An 18,579-nucleotide genomic window follows, 5' to 3' on the forward strand; every position below is an offset into this window, starting at 1 on the left:
CCTGTCTCAGGGGTCTACAGACAATTCCTTTGACTTCATGCTTGGTTTGTGCTCTGACATGCACTGTCAACTGTGGGACCTTATATGTAGGCAGGTGTGTGCCTTTACAAATCATGACCAATCAACTGAATTTACCCCAGGTGGGGTACTCAAGGATGATCAGTGAAAACAGGATGCACCTGAGCTCAATTTTGAGCTTCATGGCAAAGGCTGTGAATACTTATGTAAACGTGTTGTCTTAGGGTTTTTTTGTTTGTTTGCTTTAATAAATTATCAAAAATTGAAAAAAAAAAACTTTTTTACATTGTCATTTTGGGGTACTGTGTGTAGAATTTTGAGGGAATAAAATGAATTCCATCTATTTTGAAATAAGGCTGTAACATAACAAATGTGGAAAAAGTAAAGTGCTGTGAATGATGCCCTGTATTATATATATATATATATATATATATATATATATATATATATATATATATATATATATATATATATATATATATATATATATATTAGGGCTGGGCAACGTTAATGCGCTAACGTTGCGTTAATTATTGAGGTCATTATCGCTGACAATTTTGTTCCTCCCCTTAACGCTGCGTTTTTTTGTTTTTTTTTTAAGCCTTTTATGTCTGTTGCTCGTTGCCTTTTATTTTGAAAGCGTCAGTCGGGGGCGAGCTTACGCTGCTGCTTCCTGCTGATAGCTGAGTTCACACAGAAAATGACACGAGGATCGAGAAAAGTACAGGCTATGCAATGCACAACAAAACAAAATGCAGAAAGACGCCGAACTTTTGAATGGACATTTTCGGTACAAAGTTCTACAGGATCAGGTCCGGATCCAGACCGGTTTGGACCGATGCAGCTGCATCGGTCATTTTTTTTTTTTATGCATTGTTCGTTATCGGTAAAAAAAAAAATCTTGAATAATCTTGAATAGCCGAACGTGTCCCCACGGTGAACACAGCTTTTCGGTGGTTTTCATGTCAACCTATAGTCCGTAAATTATACAGATTTTTCCGAGTTTCAGAGTCAGACGGACGTACAAATAAAGTCGGATATTCATGGTTTGGTCTGTATAAACTATTCTGCAGCGCGACTCCACTTTGAAACCATGAACCATTGAAGCAATGCTTCGATCCAGTAGCTCGTTGGTTCTTTGATTTGATGCTCTTCAGAAATGGCAAGCCGCTTCTTAACCCCTCGCAAAGCCATTAAAATATCGTCAGTCACTTTTGTGTGGATAAAAGTCACTAACTGGGACTCTGTCTTGTTGCTGTCAAGAAACGAGAATCGTCCTCCGTTCCGTTCACACAGCTCGAAACGCTGCGCGGCTGAGACAGAGTCCGGGTCGGATTTAATAACTTCAAAATGAATCGCCGCTTTAAATAAAATGACACCTCTTTCCAAATGTAATACAGACAAGAAACTACAATCGACTAAAACGTTTTTTTTTTTTCCTCCCAAAATGAAATGTGCTGTATTTTCTTTCAGATTACATCCTGAAGTGAAGCACAGCAGCTCTAAGCTCAGCTCAGATATATGGAAACACATTCATGCCAGTGTCTGAAAGGAAATGCGTTTGACAAAAACTACAGATTTTGTTTATTCTTATTTATGTCCAGAGATCAAGGATTCACCATGTAGAGTTCATTATGTACAAAGTTTAAGGATCCAGTGACCAAATTCATATTTATTTACTTTAAGACTCAATAAAATGTTCAATTTCAATTCAATTTAATCGGCTTATAAAGTGCCAAACAAAACAAAATCTAAATATACTAAAACAAATACATCACAATTGTATACATATCAAATTGTGGTATGTGTACAATTGTGACGTATTTGTTTTAGTACATTTAGTCATGGACATGAATATTGTTATTTTGATATGAAACAGGATAACAAATGACCTGCCAGTGGTTTTATATTTGATTTCATTAGTGTGTTTCAGTTGAAATTTACATTTTCAAATATATGCAGTGTTCATTTACATTTTCAAATAAAACTGTGCTTTTAAGCAGCTTTTGAATTCATTTTTGGGTTTCACATATACCATGCGATTAATCATGATTAATCACAGAAAGTCATTGAGTTAATGTGATTAAGACTTTTTATGTTTGCCCACCCCTAATATATATATATATATATATATATAAAATTTGTAATACATTTGCAAAAAAAAGCAAAAAAACAACAACAACAACAAACCCCCCTTTTTTCACATTGTCATTTTGGGTACTGTGTGTAGAATTTTGACGAAAAAATTTTTTATTCCATCCATTCTGAAGTCACATAACATAACATAACAAATGTCGAAAAAATGAAGTGCTGTGAATATTTTCTGGAATACAAGCTACGAGGTCTTTTCAAAACATGTTTCTTGCGAAAATAACAACAGAAAGCCTGTCAGACAGTGACACAACATACTATTTGATTGCAAAGCAGAAAGTAACAAAAAAGCAAAAGACAATAAAAGGCATCAGATAATGCATACCCTGCACACTGAACACTCGGATATACGAGGTCTGTGATAAAACTAACATACCTTTTTATTTTTTTCAAAAACGATATGGATTTGAATCACGTGCAATTACATCAGACAAGCTTGAACCCTTGTGCGCATGCGTGAGTTTTTTCACGCCTGTCGGTTACGTCATTCGCCTGTGGGCTGGCTTTGAGTGAGGAGTGGTCCACCCCTCCTGTCGGAATCTCTTTGTCTGAGAACTTCCTGAGAGACTGGCGCTTTGCTTGATCAAAATTTTTTCAAAAACTGTGAGGCACATCGAAGTGGACATCATGCGAGAAATTCAGCTGGTTTTCTGTGAAAATTTTAACGGCTGATGAGAGATTATGACTGTTGCTGTCGCTTTAAGGACTGCCCACAGAGCGGGACGTCGCAACGCGCCCTGAGCCACCGCTGTCTGCCTGTTTCGAGCTGAAAGCTTCTAAATTTAAGCCTCTGTTGACCCAGGACTTCGTGAGAGAACAGAGAACTTTCAGAAGAGGTCGGGATCAGCAGTTTATCCGGACATTCCACTGTTAAAGGAGATTTTATTAATGAAAGACGTGCGGACGGGTCCGCGCGTTGGGACACAGCCGGCGCGGTGCGGCGGCACAGGAAAAACACCTCCGTGTTGATAACCATTTGTAAAAACCAGGCGGCTTTTGATGGCTTTCAGTTGAGTGAGTATCTGATAAATTGTTTAACAGGTGGACATGTTCCAACTTGTCCTTAAGGCTTCCAACTGAGGAGACAAAGAGATTCCGATGGGAGGGGTGGACCACTCCTCACTCAAAGCCTGCCCACAGGTGAATGACGTAACCAACAGGCGTGAAAAAAACTCTCGCATGCCCACAAGGGTTCAAGCTTGTCTGATGTAATCGCACGTGATTCAAATCCATATAGTTTTTTGAAAAAAAATTAAAATGTCCGATACTTTTTCTAACAGACCGAACAGACGTAAGATTAAATTATGTGTTATGTATCCAGCTTCATCTCAGAAAATTAGAATATCAAGGACAAGTTCTGTATTTTTTGTCAGGTATTTCAGAAAGCTAATTTTTTTTTACATATTGTATGATTATTTACACACTCACGCACACTCATCTTCAACGGCTTAGTCCAATTAAGGGTCATGGGGGGCTGGAGCCTATCCCAGCAGTCATAGAGCGCAAGGCAGGGTACACCCAGGACAGGACACCAGTTTGTCACAGGGCCACAAACAGACAAACAAACACATTCACACCCACTCACACACCTACGGACAATTTAAAGATTCCAATCCACCTAACCCGCATGTCTTTGGATGTGGGAGGAAGCCGAAGCACCCGGAGGAAAACCACGCGAACACGGGGAGAACATGCAAACTCCACACAGAAAGGCCACAGGCGGGAATTGAACCCATGACCTCCTCGCTGTGAGGCAACAGTGCTAACCACTAAGCCACTGTGCTGCCCTGTATGATTATTTAAGATAAACTAAAATGTTTGAAGCATTTTTAATTTTGATAAATACAGTATGTCCAAAAAAATGCATCTCTAAATATTAGATTATTTCATAAACTCAATCCATAAAAAAGTTTTTATAATATATAAATGTCAAACTTCTGAAAAGAATGTTCATTTATGCACTCACAAATCAACATGCTGATCCATCTCGGATGTGTTGTGACAACCCTAAGTGAAAACTGGGGCAGTCAAAGGGACTTGTTGCGTGGTTGGGGCTGCAAATGCAGGAATTACAGTATCAATGCAGCATGATATGAGAGAGAGAAAAGTGCTGTGAATGATAGGGATGATCAGACTGAGGCGCTGCTGAAGTGTTATGGAAGCCCAAGGTTGCTTTGATTGTGCCTTTTCAGCTCATCTGTATTGTTGGGTCTGGGGTGTCCCATCTTCCTCTGGCAATAACGCATAGATTCTGCGTGGGGTATTGTCAGGTAAGTTGGCTGGCTAATCAAGTACAGCAAATCCATGGTGAGCTAAACAGTTGCTCGTACAGTAGTTTGGACACTGGTGGAATAGGTGCCACATCCTGCTGGAAAAGGAAATCATCTCCATAAAGCTTGCCAACAGAAGAATGAAGTGCTGTGAAATCTCCTCCTCATAGATGGCTGCATTTCCTTTGGACTTGATAAACACAGTTGACCAATACTAGCAGATTGACAAGGCACGCCAAATCATTACTGACTGTGGAAACAACACATTGCACGTAAAGAAGCTTGGATTGTGTGCCTCTCCAATGTTCATCCATACTCTGGCACCTTGAGTGAGTGCTAGACGTCACAGGCCGATGAAGCTAGCAGGACCACATAATCTGACAAAAGCAGTGATGAGACACTGAGCCCACCAAAGTGAAGACCCTCCACCGTGACTACACCTAAATATCATGTCCATAAATATCACAAACAGGATTGGTGACAGGTGTGTGCAGTCAATAGCTCCGATCACATTCGGGAAACCGTCTCTTGCTGCAAAATGCGCTGTAATATTAGAATGTGATGCACCTGGCTGACATTCAGATTATTATGTTCCACACAGCTGGCGTGGCTCGGCGCAAGGTTGACTGGCACACGCCTGACTGATCAGACAGCTCCCGCTGGAATGCCCCTGATGCCAGGATGTGCAGTGTGGTCAGCACCTGTGTGGGCACAGACAACCCCCGGCTACTTCTATACTGCGCCGGGTTAGCATCGTCTGCCACCGAACATTTGTGTAAAGCATTATGAGCGACAGCAAAGACTTTCACAAACATCACAATTTAGTTGTAATTCAGGAACAGAGGTTGGTTTCTTTATTCCAACTGGCCTGTCTACAAGTTTTCATGATTTAACATTCTCTGGTCAACAACTGTATATCAGAATGGATACATTTTTTGATCAAGGGCCTTGGTTCCACCTGGTGCAGTAATACAGAGTAATGTAAAATGCCATCAACATTTGGATAGGTTGGCACTAACTTCTGAAATCAGCAAATGTATTGGTGGACTTGATAAAATGCTTTGATCAAATTTTCTCCAACCCACTCACTTATTCACTCACTCATTTACAACTGCTTACTCCAATTAAGGGTCATGGGGGGGGGCTGTAGCCTATCCCAGCAGTGCTTTCTCCAACTACTAAACTTAATTCCTGAAGCAAAGCATTGTTCGCAATTCAGACAAGCTTTCTTCATATGAGGTAGTACCATACTCAGTAATAGTGCCTGTAGGTATGAAGACAGTAATGGCGATGAAAATCTGACATTTAAGCATAATGACCTTGACCATCACCCAAATCAATGACCTACTGCTGACTTTGCCACAGTAATTCTGTAATCCACCTATGTGTGTGCCACAGTTGACCCACATCAGGTTGAAAAGTACCTGGGAGGAGTTGGCCAACATACAGACAGGCACATCCATCTTGCTGGGCAATTCTGGAACTCGCCCCATATGTGGGCCATGTTTGGTGCAAGTCGGAGGGAAAAACTTTAATTTTTACCTTTGGTCCCAATGGCCTTGACCTTTTGGTAAATCTGACTTTGCCTGGGCAATGCCAGAATCCACCTCTATTTGTGTGCCAAGGTTAGTACAAATCAGGGTGAAAACTTCAACATTGACCCAAATGACACTGAGCAAAAATAGTGACGTTTGATAAATCTGACTTTGCCTGGGCAATGCCAGAACCCACCTCTGTATGTGTTTCAGATTAGATGTAAATCAAAGCCAAAACTTCAACTTTGAGCATTAACCCCAATTACCTTGACTTCAGTGATTGAGTTTTGGTCAATTTGATCTTGCTTGGCCAATGCCAGAAAACACTTCAGTATGTGCGTCATTTTTTGTGCAAATCAATCAATCAATCAACTTTTTTCTTATATAGCGCCAAATCACAACAAACAGTTGCCCCAAGGCGCTCCATATTGCAAGGCAAGGCCATACAATAACCATGAAAAACCCCAACGGTCAAAACGACCCCCTATGAGCAAGCACTTGGCCACAGTGGGAAGGAAAAACTCCCTTTTAACAGGAAGAAACCTCCAGCAGAACCAGGCTCAGGGAGGGGCAGTCTTCTGCTGAGACTGGTTGGGGCTGAGGGAAAGAACCAGGAAAAAGACATGCCGAGAAGGGGGGCAGAGATCGATCACTAATGATTAAATGCAGAGTGATGCATACGGAGCAAAAAAGAAAGAAACAGTGCATCATGGGAACCCCCCCACAGTCTACGTCTAAAGCAATCAGAATGAAAATTTCAATTTTGATCTTTGACCCCAATGACATTGGCCTCAATGATTGCTCGTTGTGAAATTTGACCTTGCCTGACCAATGCCATAGCCCAACTCCATATGTGTGTAACAATTGGTGCAAACTGGAGTGAAAAACCAGTTTTGCCCTTTCACTCTGTTTTCCTTTACCTCAGTGATTGATCTTTGGTATTTGATGCTGTCTGCTAAATTGCACAGCCTACTTATATATGTATTCAAGGTTTTGGTATGTGTCAGTTTAATAAAAGTTTTAAAAAAAAAGACCTTTGACCTCAATGACCTTGACCTTTGCCGAAACACACCATTTAACAGCAACTGTAGGGTCAACCTCCATAAACAAAAGTTTACTAGAAATTGGCCAAAGCACCTCAGAGGGGTAGTGGAACAAACCCACAAACAAACAAACAAACAAACATTTCTTTAAAATGTAGTAGGATTTATTAACAAATGCAATTCAAAACATAAGCACTTTTATCATTTCTTAATGTGACTAACCCTCCGCTCCACAGTGTGGCGCAATGAGGCGAACCTCATTTTGGCAGCGTCTCTCTCCCCACACCAAACACTGTTAAATGCCTGTGCCTGTTTGTACATGTGTGTGTGTGAGAGAGAGAGAGAGAGAGAGAGAGAGAGAGAGAGAGAGAGAGGGAGAATGTTTGATTAAGCTCGATCGGCGTTTTCATTGCTGCCGATTCCTCTGAATCTATTACAGTATACTGTCGCAGAAGCCACTTCATTTAAATTCCTCAGGTCTTGTTTGAAGAATATCTCAGGTGGGAGAATATATTTTCAGTGTCCCGCTTATAGGTTTACCCAGACTCCAATGGGCTTGATAAGTTGGCGATGTACACCGGGGGAGGCATTTTCACCTAATGAAACCCAAAGATCAATAGAACTGTTCTCTCCTCTCATATATAGTGCATGTACACAAGGGAAATAAAGTATTATTTTTCATCCTCAAATGTATAATGGATATCATTCCTTATTTAATACTTAGTTCAATTCCACATGTGCCACAAAGGAGAAATATTTCCTCTGATGATGTCCCTAAATTATAGAAAGAAGATATAAAAGAGGAAACATTAGGTCTGAAGGCATGACGAAAATTGAGCCTGACGTACCTGAGAAATGACAATGTACAGCGTCCGACTCACCGTCTCACGCAAGTATTATACCACAATACAGTTAATCGTATATAATTAAAAAGCTTACAGACATTTACATATTAATCTGGTCTGCCTACCGAAATTGACATATTTTAAATCAAGAGCTTAGGTTGGAATAAAAAGAGGCAGCCCTGCGGGTGAGAGGAGAGGAGAAAAGCGTGCAGATAAGCGTGGCAGGGAAGGAAGGTGAGAGGAAAGCGTGGAGAGCGGCAGCCACTTCAGGTGCAGCCCTTATCAGCGCCACGGAGAGAACCTTTCTTATGTAATCTGTGATTTCATTCAGCTGCCGTATCAGATGATTGTCTGGGAGAAGAAAAAGCCATTTTGAGGGGAACGGGCTGCGTGAAAAGGATCGTCTCCCCGGCAGCTCACCCTTCCATGTCGAACCAGCCGCATGGCACCGAAGGTCAGCAGAATCATTGGAGGCTGGTGGTGGCGCCGCCAGAAGAAGACAATGATATGGCCTTAACCCTCATTTAGAGGTGCCATTTCCCCACCTGACCCCCCTGCTAAAGTGTTATTTTTCCGTGTTATGAAATGTGATAGCTCTCTGGTGAAACAGGAGTCTCCAGTTAGGGAGGTAATACTTCAGCATGCAGCAACAGCGGCTCAGCCTCCCCTCTAAATAGGGCTGGCTGCGCGGCCTTTAGTGCTCCGCGCGACACCGACAGTTCAATCAGGGTGAAACAACGTTCATTTAACCGCTTGGCTAACGGCGGCTAGGTGCACACAGCGGTAAACAGAGCGGCCCAGAAGATTGCACACTTAAGGGAGATGATGATAATGTCTTTGTGAATTTCACCCAAACATGTCATTTGGAACTAAAGCTCTACACTGAGCAGTGTTTTGTGTCATAACCCATCGTTTTGGTTCCTGGGCTTTCTTCTGTATGTCTCTACATGTGTCATATAGGTAACCTGGACAAATTTCCTGATGGTGCACAATCCATGACATTGCATGCTGCACCTCAAGCAGATTTCTGGACTGGGGAGTGAGATTGTTCCAAACATAAAACCACCACACATTGATGTGATTCATATCTAAAAGGCCCACTCACACTAGGGGTTCAAACCACGCTGCCACAGGTTTGAGACAAAATGTCGCAGGTGTGCGCGCCACATTGTTTTCACTGTCACAAAAAAAAGGGCGTTGGCATAGTGTTGTGGGCTGATAAACAGTTGCAGTGCTTGTCCTGAACATGTTCAAAATATGCTCGGCGACTACTGTGACTCCAAAATGTAGCACCTAGATTTAAAGAACTGCACCACAATGGTGCCACTGGGAGCCATAAAGGCATGTCGCAATGATTTTGGAGGGAAAAGCAAATTTATGACATGCAGGACTGTCCTATTGCAATCATGTGATTTTCTGAAAACAAACAAACAAACAAACAAAAAAGAAGGCAGTCTTAAAGATTTGTGCCACATATGCACGACCATCCAAGTAAAATGGTACCACCATCATGCGTTTCTTGTATCTCAGGCTTATATATGTGACTGCAACTTAATTTTTTGGCAAAAACTGTCGATGGGGCTGCTACACTCTCCATGTGACTCCAGTGCGTTCTTTGCCTCATTAATCAATCAATCAATCAATTTTTTTATATAGCGCCAAATCACAACAAACAGTTGCCCCAAGGCGCTTTATATTGTAAGGCAAGGCCATACAATAATTATGTAAAACCCCAACGGTCAAAACGACCCCCTGTGAGCAAGCACTTGGCTACAGTGGGAAGGAAAAACTCCCTTTTAACAGGAAGAAACCTCCAGCAGAACCAGGCTCAGGGAGGGGCAGTCTTCTGCTGGGACTGGTTGGGGCTGAGGGAGAGAACCAGGAAAAAGACATGCTGTGGAGGGGAGCAGAGATCGATCACTAATGATTAAATGCAGAGTGGTGCATACAGAGCAAAAAGAGAAAGAAACAGTGCATCATGGGAACCCCCCAGCAGTCTACGTCTATAGCAGCATAACTAAGGTATGGTTCAGGGTCACCTGATCCAGCCCTAACTATAAGCTTTAGCAAAAAGGAAAGTTTTAAGCCTAATCTTAAAAGTAGAGAGGGTGTCTGTCTCCCTGATCTGAATTGGGAGCTGGTTCCACAGGAGAGGAGCCTGAAAGCTGAAGGCTCTGCCTCCCATTCTACTCTTACAAACCCTAGGAACTACAAGTAAGCCTGCAGTCTGAGAGCGAAGCGCTCTATTGGGGTGATATGGTACTACGAGGTCCCTAAGATAAGATGGGACCTGATTATTCAAAACCTTATAAGTAAGAAGAAGAATTTTAAATTCTATTCTAGAATTAACAGGAAGCCAATGAAGAGAGGCCAATATGGGTGAGATATGCTCTCTCCTTCTAGTCCCCGTCAGTACTCTAGCTGCAGCATTTTGAATTAACTGAAGGCTTTTTAGGGAACTTTTAGGACAACCTGATAATAATGAATTACAATAGTCCAGCCTAGAGGAAATAAATGCATGAATTAGTTTTTCAGCATCACTCTGAGACAAGACCTTTCTGATTTTAGAGATATTGCGTAAATGCAAAAAAGCAGTCCTACATATTTGTTTAATATGCGCTTTGAATGACATATCCTGATCAAAAATGACTCCAAGATTTCTCACAGTATTACTAGAGGTCAGGGTAATGCCATCCAGAGTAAGGATCTGGTTAGACACCATGTTTCTAAGATTGTGGGGCCAAGTACAATAACTTCAGTTTTATCTGAGTTTAAAAGCAGGAAATTAGAGGTCATCCATGTCTTTATGTCTGTAAGACAATCCTGCAGTTTAGCTAATTGGTGTGTGTCCTCTGGCTTCATGAATAGATAAAGCTGGGTATCATGTGCGTAACAATGAAAATTTAAGCAATACCGTCTAATAATACTGCCTAAGGGAAGCATGTATAAAGTGAATAAAATTGGTCCTAGCACAGAACCTTGTGGAACTCCATAATTAATCTGTGAAGAAGATTCCCCATTTACATGAACAAATTGTAATCTATTAGACAAATATGATTCAAACCACCGCAGCGCAGTGCCTTTAATACCTATGGCATGCTCTAATCTCTGTAATAAAATTTTATGGTCAACAGTATCAAAAGCAGCACTGAGGTCTAACAGAACAAGCACAGAGATGAGTCCACTGTCCGAGGCCATAAGAAGATCATTTGTAACCTTCACTAATGCTGTTTCTGTACTATGATGAATTCTAAAACCTGACTGAAACTCTTCAAATAGACCATTCCTCTGCAGATGATCAGTTAGCTGTTTTACAACTACCCTTTCAAGAATTTTGAGAGAAAAGGAAGGTTGGAGATTGGCCTATAATTAGCTAAGATAGCTGGGTCAAGTGATGGCTTTTTAAGTAATGGTTTAATTACTGCCACCTTAAAAGCCTGTGGTACATAGCCAACTAACAAAGATAGATTGATCATATTTAAGATCGAAGCATTAAATAATGGTAGGGCTTCCTTGAGCAGCCTGGTAGGAATGGGGTCTAATAAACATGTTGATGGTTTGGATGAAGTAACTAATGAAAATAACTCAGACAGAACAATCGGAGAGAAAGAGTCTAACCAAATACCGGCATCACTGAAAGCAGCCAAAGATAACGATACGTCTTTGGGATGGTTATGAGTAATTTTTTCTCTAATAGTTAAAATTTTGTTAGCAAAGAAAGTCATGAAGTCATTACTAGTTAAAGTTAATGGAATACTCAGCTCAATAGAGCTCTGACTCTTTGTCAGCCTGGCTACAGTGCTGAAAAGAAACCTGGGGTGTTCTTATTTTCTTCAATTAGTGATGAGTAGAAAGATGTCCTAGCTTTACGGAGGGCTTTTTTATAGAGCAACAGACTCTTTTTCCAGGCTAAGTGAAGATCTTCTAAATTAGTGAGACGCCATTTCCTCTCCAACTTACGGGTTATCTGCTTTAAGCTACGAGTTTGTGAGTTATACCACGGAGTCAGACACTTCTGATTTAAAGCTCTCTTTTTCAGAGGAGCTACAGCATCCAAAGTTGTCTTCAATGAGGATGTAAAACTATTGACGAGATACTCTATCTCCCTTACAGAGTTTAAGCGCACAAGAGAGAAAAGCTGCAGCAGGAATAGTCGTCTGTGATTCTAGAAGCGGTTAGAGGCGTTTTCAACAGCCAACTCGTAGAGAAAATGATTAATTCACTACGAAATAATTATTTTATATACGCAGCATCCAGTAAACAGCACGTGGCATCCAGTGGAACAAAGCACAGGTGGGTTCGTCACAACGATGCGCATGCAAGTGAGCGGATCAAACTTGTGCAAGTGTCAGGGCACCTTTAGCCTGCACTACCAACCATTTTCATTAATAAATGCACCTAAATCCTACACACTGTTGCTTTAGCATGGAATGCAATATGACAGAAAAAAATCCTAAATGGTAAATGCTTCATTAATTATTTTATATATTTTCAGTTATGTACAATCATGTCATAATGCCAGTGTGAACACAACCCATGCACAATAACATATGCAAATAAAAGTTGTAATTATTATATAATTATACTGCCACTGCTATTCTTATTACTTTACTGAGAAAAAAGACTTTTTTTTTACATTGTGAAATTTAAGATTCTACAATTATATAGTTATGCAAAGGAATGTGTGCCCTGTAATGATGTGAGAAGGTTGCAGTTAGGGGAAGGAAGATGAGGCAGAGGAAGTTGGAAGTGTAAGTAAGGATCATATTGATCTGCTCTCAGCAGCTCCACCTAGAGGAGTTGGAGAGGAGATTGAAGTCCTCTGGATTTCCACACATATTTTCTTACCTCCTCTGCAGACCTGAACAAAAATATGTGGCATTTCATGCACTAAATTACTCTTCCATATGTGTCACTAAGCATTTCTTTGATGCAAGACGTGAGGACACTCAGCTACAGAGTCAGCCTTGACACGGGGGCTTTGGTCTTGGTTAACGGGACCCAGAGGGCCACGACACAAGGTAACGCCAGGGGTGAGAAGAACAGGGAGATTAAGAAAGAGAGGTGTTGAGGTTGTCACCTCAGGGCCTCCGCCCACAAAAGGAAAAGACGGCGTGTCCGGGCTCTGCCATCATTCAAAGCAGATGGCCTTTTTCATAATGTGTCAGGGCTTATTTTTGGGATGCCGCCTCTGGCAGGCCCTGGGTAGACTACTTATTAGGCATGTACGCTTATAATTTAGCCAAACCACAGAGGGTTTGGACATAAACCCTGAAGCCTCAAACTATAGTCATCCCCTCTCACTCCCTCATTTCTCTGCCTTTCTGTCAGAGCTTTAAGCTGAAGGCTAAGGAAAACAAGGTTGTGAGAATAGCTTGACATTAAAAACAAACTTGATGTGGTTTTGCTGAGCTTGGGGAAGCACGCTGACAACTGCGGAGGTCAATGCGTAACAAAGTGCATGCATTGTTACCAGGCCACATAGGCAAACATCTCGTCTTAGTGCGATCACCTAATACTTATAAAATGAATGTTCATCAGAATATCATGGCACTGATGTGCAGAAGGTCTACGCTGAGCAGGATCAGTGCTGGAGTGCATCCTGGGCACCATGGTTGGTCATTGGGTCTGGTTGTTTCTTTGATTGAAATTGAAAGGGGTCTGGTAGAGGTATTGGTCCTGGCTCTTTCCCTTCTATCTCATAAGCTGGGTGGTGCCTGTGATGTGTTAGCCCACTCAGGGTGGAACTAGAGCCCACATTCAGGGCTTCCTTTGCTTTATTGCAGTTGGACGTATTGTGGGTCAGTATGTCCAGGGGCATATCCACCTTGCACCACTGGTGGCTAGGCTTATTGACTTGAATGTACCTGTAGCATAGGCATTGACGGGATGGATTTCATTTTTAAACCTAGCCAAGTCGAGCCTGGGAGCATGCGTTGGTGCCATGCATCACTGTATCAACCACACCATGGAATCAATGCAAGGCCTGATTGGCAAACACCCAGGCAAACATCCTATCCATCCCTACCTCTCAAAATTAACCATCCATCTGCCACAGATGGAGGAAACTTGGGTGTGCCCTTGGCCTTTTCCACCCACTGGGATACTCAACTACAAGACTGCTTTTGGAATATTCCACATGTAGAATCTTTGCTTTTTGATAATTTCAGTGATAGTAACCAATACATTACACTTGTAAATAATTTACAGTAAAAGCCTAAAAACTACAATTCAGTGTTTTTGTAAGACTTTTAAAAACAAAGGGCCATAACATCATAATCTATGGTGTATGGTCCCTTGCTTAACTGCATGCGGCAAGTGCCCAAATCCTCCTTGCTATTTATACAGCATGCAATCTGAGCACAACATGGCTGAGGGTGCAAATGGTTTTATTTAGTCACTTAAATAGTCATAGGTTTTTATTGCACATTAAATCAAGTCAAGTCTGGACACCTTGGAACCTCCCCAGGTCCCAGAAGGGAAACACCCAAGCAAACAACCAATCCAGCCACACTTCTCAAACGTAACCATCTGTCTGTCACAGCCATGTGAAATGTCCCATTGGCTATCTCAAGCCACTGGGGACCTTAGTGCTGTATCATGAACAGAGAAACCTGCCACACATCCAAAATGTTTGTAGCTAGTGATGCTCCATCACAATGCAACTGATACTCCTCACCCATCTGAGTACCAGCTTCTTTGACACAAAGCCATTCCAGTGGTACCAAGGATCCTCAGAAGACAGAGTATGAAACACATCTGGTCATCAATTTAGGTCTTTTATTTGCATGCAAGTATCAGGACGTGGACATTCATGCTTGCAAAGATATTGGCATTTCAAAACATCTGCATCCAGTGACCTCATGTCTCCAAAGGCCTTCCCAGACATCTTCCAATCTCAGAGGCCGAGGACACAGAGGATATGAATGTTACTGCAGCGATAAGTTCATATCTCTTCAACCTCAACACTTTCGTCGCATACAGAAAAACAGTCCAGGAAATCATTACAAACATGAATTTTGTTTTGTGCGTAGCATGAAGTAAACTAATCAGACTGTCAGCTGTTACTGCCATTAAGATAAGCATGTGGCAGCTACTGGCACATTGAAGCAGAAAAAGGGGGCGCACCTGTCATCCACCAAATCTCCCTGAGGTGAAGCATTTGAGCTCCTGCTATAACATCTTCTCCTGCTCTTCCTTCTGCAACAAGCTTCTTCAGCTTCCTTTCACTAAGGGCAGAAAACATAGTACACTACAAATACCAGGAAAAGTCTGTTAGACTTTATGCCAGAGTTTTGGTGGTCTAATGTGCAATCACTTTCAGCTGTCTCACGACAGCAGAGCACCATCACGGCTCCAGACGAGGCCTCATTTTAAGACCAACATGCCCACGGGAGTACCAAAGAATGCAAGTATATTTGGCAGTCAAACAACAGGCAATGGGCAAGAAAATGTCAACAGTGTCAGTCAGAAGCTACCATGGACACTTATGCTGCTCGGTGTAATTTTGCACTCAGTCCATTCAGGCCCTAAACAAAATAACTGATTCAGAAAATAATTCACTGTCATCATATATTCAAAATACTGAATGAATGTTGTTTTTCCACTTGTCTTTGTGGAGCCCTGGCAGGGCTCACATTTGGACTTGGTATCAGGAGATACTCAGTATTAAACGACTTTGAAAAAATGATGGGGAAATTCTGAGTATACACATAATAATGCTGTTTGCCAGTTGACCCAAGTGGTACATGCAGAGAAAACTAAGCATTAAGACGGAGTGGAACTAAGGCCTAACACTCATCTAACTTAGATCAAAGTTGACCAGCTGCACGAGCACGGGAATCTGAGTCTGCACTCACCCATCAAAACAGCACTCACACAAACATGCACACACATAAGATCTACAAAGAGATAATTAGCAAGCACAGCTGACTCCTTGAATTGTCCTTTGTCCTCCCCCCATCGTTTCCCTGCTAATAGGTGCTTGAGTCCCACTTATTAGATGTGATTATCCACCGAGGGCTGTATGTAGATTAGATTTATTACTGTACATCCCTCAACCAGCTTCTCTGTTATTTAGACAGAAAGTGTAATTCAATGATGTAACTTAGATATAAATCTACATTTACAGTGCAAAGTCCCACTCCGTGCTGGTGATGACAGGTTTGCTGATTAAACTGTCAGAACGACGAGCCCAACAGCCACACCAGAAGACAGGCCAAAGTACAAAGGCTGCCTTATTATGGAAAATCTTCCTCAACAGCTAAAGGTGGGAATATAGAAATGATGGAGCACCTCTCCATCAGGTCAACACATATGCCAAACAACAAAGACAGAGGACCCAACAAAACAGAGGACAGCAACACTTAACCACCTGCATACGGGCAGCACGGCGGATTAGTGGTTAGCAAAGTTTCCTCATGGCAAGAAGGTCATGGGATCGATTCCCACCTGTGGCTTTTCTGTGTGGAGTTTGCATGTTCTCCCAGTGTTTGCGTGGTTTAACTCCCACATTTAAAGACATGCAGGTTAGGTGAAATAGAAACTTAATAATTGGGCAGCGCAGTCTAAATTTCAAGGTGGGCACTATAGGGTTAACATATGACGCAATAATCCTACATCCAGGGACAGCCCTTTCAGAGTTTTTGGGCAAATTACATGGCTACCAAATTGAAAATCCAACGATAAAGTGGCAATGCGGTGAGAAAGTGGACATGTGTTGCGGTTTGTTTATGACCCACAGCTCAAACATGTTGAAGCAGGTGAGAGAATTCAGCTACTCTGGTTAGCTGTGTAGGCTAACAATTACCGACATGACCTCTCCCATTTTCCTCGTTTTCCTCGTCCACCATTTTTCCGTGTGAAGTTATGTTGTTTATATCTTGCATAACAGGAGAGGCTGTCCCCATAAGTGCTGAAATCCCACGATATCACGCAGGCTTCAGATGAGATGGCGCTGCCCTATTGCCCAGGTCTCCCTTGCAAAAGAGATCTTGATCTCAATGGGACTAACCTGGTTAAATGAAGGTTAAATTAAACAAGCACTGAGGCCTATTAGTACTGTGGTTTTACCTGGAGAAAGTAGTGTGAAATGGATAAAAGTGCACAACTCCCCAGGACAGGATGCCAGGTAGAGGTGGGCGATACCTGGAATTTTGGTATTGATCCGATACCAAGTAAATACAGGCCCAGTATCGCCGATATCAATACCGATACTTTTTCATATTTAAGCTTCATAGATCCAAAGGATCTAAAAGATCTAGGATAGAATTTCACCAAACATTGTACGTGACAACAAAATACTTTATTATCACAATCAACATTTTTGTTTAAAAAAAATATCACTCAAGACAACTTAAAACAAAATCTTTGAGCAGTCAGTGTGTGCAGGAGAGAAAAAAAGCTTGAGTATCGATCTTTTTACAGGAGGATCATTCAATATCACTACCACCGTTGGTTGATATTATCGATATTAGGATCGATCCGCCCACCTCTAATGCCAGGCTGTTGCAGGTTACTTCCCCAGCTAAGCCCAGTTGTGATTTACAGCTGAGTGGACTGGAATAATACAGCCAAAATGTCTTGTTCAAAGATTCAGACAGGTCACATAACTGGGAATCAAACCCAGGTCTATATATTGGAAGGCGAACTTCTTAATCCACTGTACAACCCCAAAACCAATGTTGGGACATTGTGTAAAATGTAAATAAAAACAGAATACAATGATCTGCAAATCCTCTTCAACCTGTATTCAACTGAATACACCACAAAGACAAGATATTTAATGTTCAAACTGATAAACTTTGTTGTTTTTGTGCAAATATTTGCTCATTTTAAAATGGATGCCTGCAACACGTTTCAAAAAAGCTGGGACAGTGGTATGTTTACCACTGTGTTACATCACACTCAGTAAGCATTTGGGAACTGAGGACACTAATTGTTGAAGCTTTGTAGTGGAATTCTTTCCCATTCTTGCTTGATGTACGACTTCAGTTGTTCAACAGTCTGGGTCTCTGTTGTCGTATTTTGCACTTCATAATGCGCCACACATTTTCAATGGGTGACAGGTCTGGACTGCAGGCAGGCCAGTCTAGTACCCGCACTCTTTTACTATGAAGCCACGCTGTGGTAACACATGCAGAATGTAGCTCGGCATTGTCTTGCTGAAATAAGCAGAGACGTCCCTGAAAAAGACATTGCTTGGATGGCAGCATGTGTTGCTCCAAAACCTGGATGAACCTTTCATCATTGATGGTGCCATCACAGATGTGTAAGTTGCCCATGCCATGGGCACTAACACACCCCCATACCATCACAGATGCTGGCTTTTGAACTTTGCGCTGGTAACAATCTGGATGTTTTTTTCCTCTTTTGTCTGGAGGACACAATGTCCATGATTTCCAAAAACAATTTGAAATGTGGACTCATCAGACCGCGGCACACTTTTCCTCTTTGTGTCTGTCCATTTCACATGAGCTCACGCCCAGAGAAGGCGGCGGCATTTCTGGATGTTGTTGATGTATGGCTTTCGCATGGTAAAGTTTTAACTTGCACTTGTTTTTTATAGATGTAGTGACAAACTGTGTAAACTGACAATGGTTTTCTGAAGTGTTCCTGAACTCACGCTGTAAGAACCTTTACACAATGTCGGTTTTTAATGCAGTGCCGCCTGAGGGATCAAAGGTCACAGGCATTCAGTGTTGGTTTTTGGCCTTGC

Source organism: Thalassophryne amazonica, chromosome 2 (genome assembly GCF_902500255.1).
Source record: "Thalassophryne amazonica chromosome 2, fThaAma1.1, whole genome shotgun sequence".
Lineage (NCBI taxonomy): Eukaryota > Metazoa > Chordata > Actinopteri > Batrachoidiformes > Batrachoididae > Thalassophryne > Thalassophryne amazonica.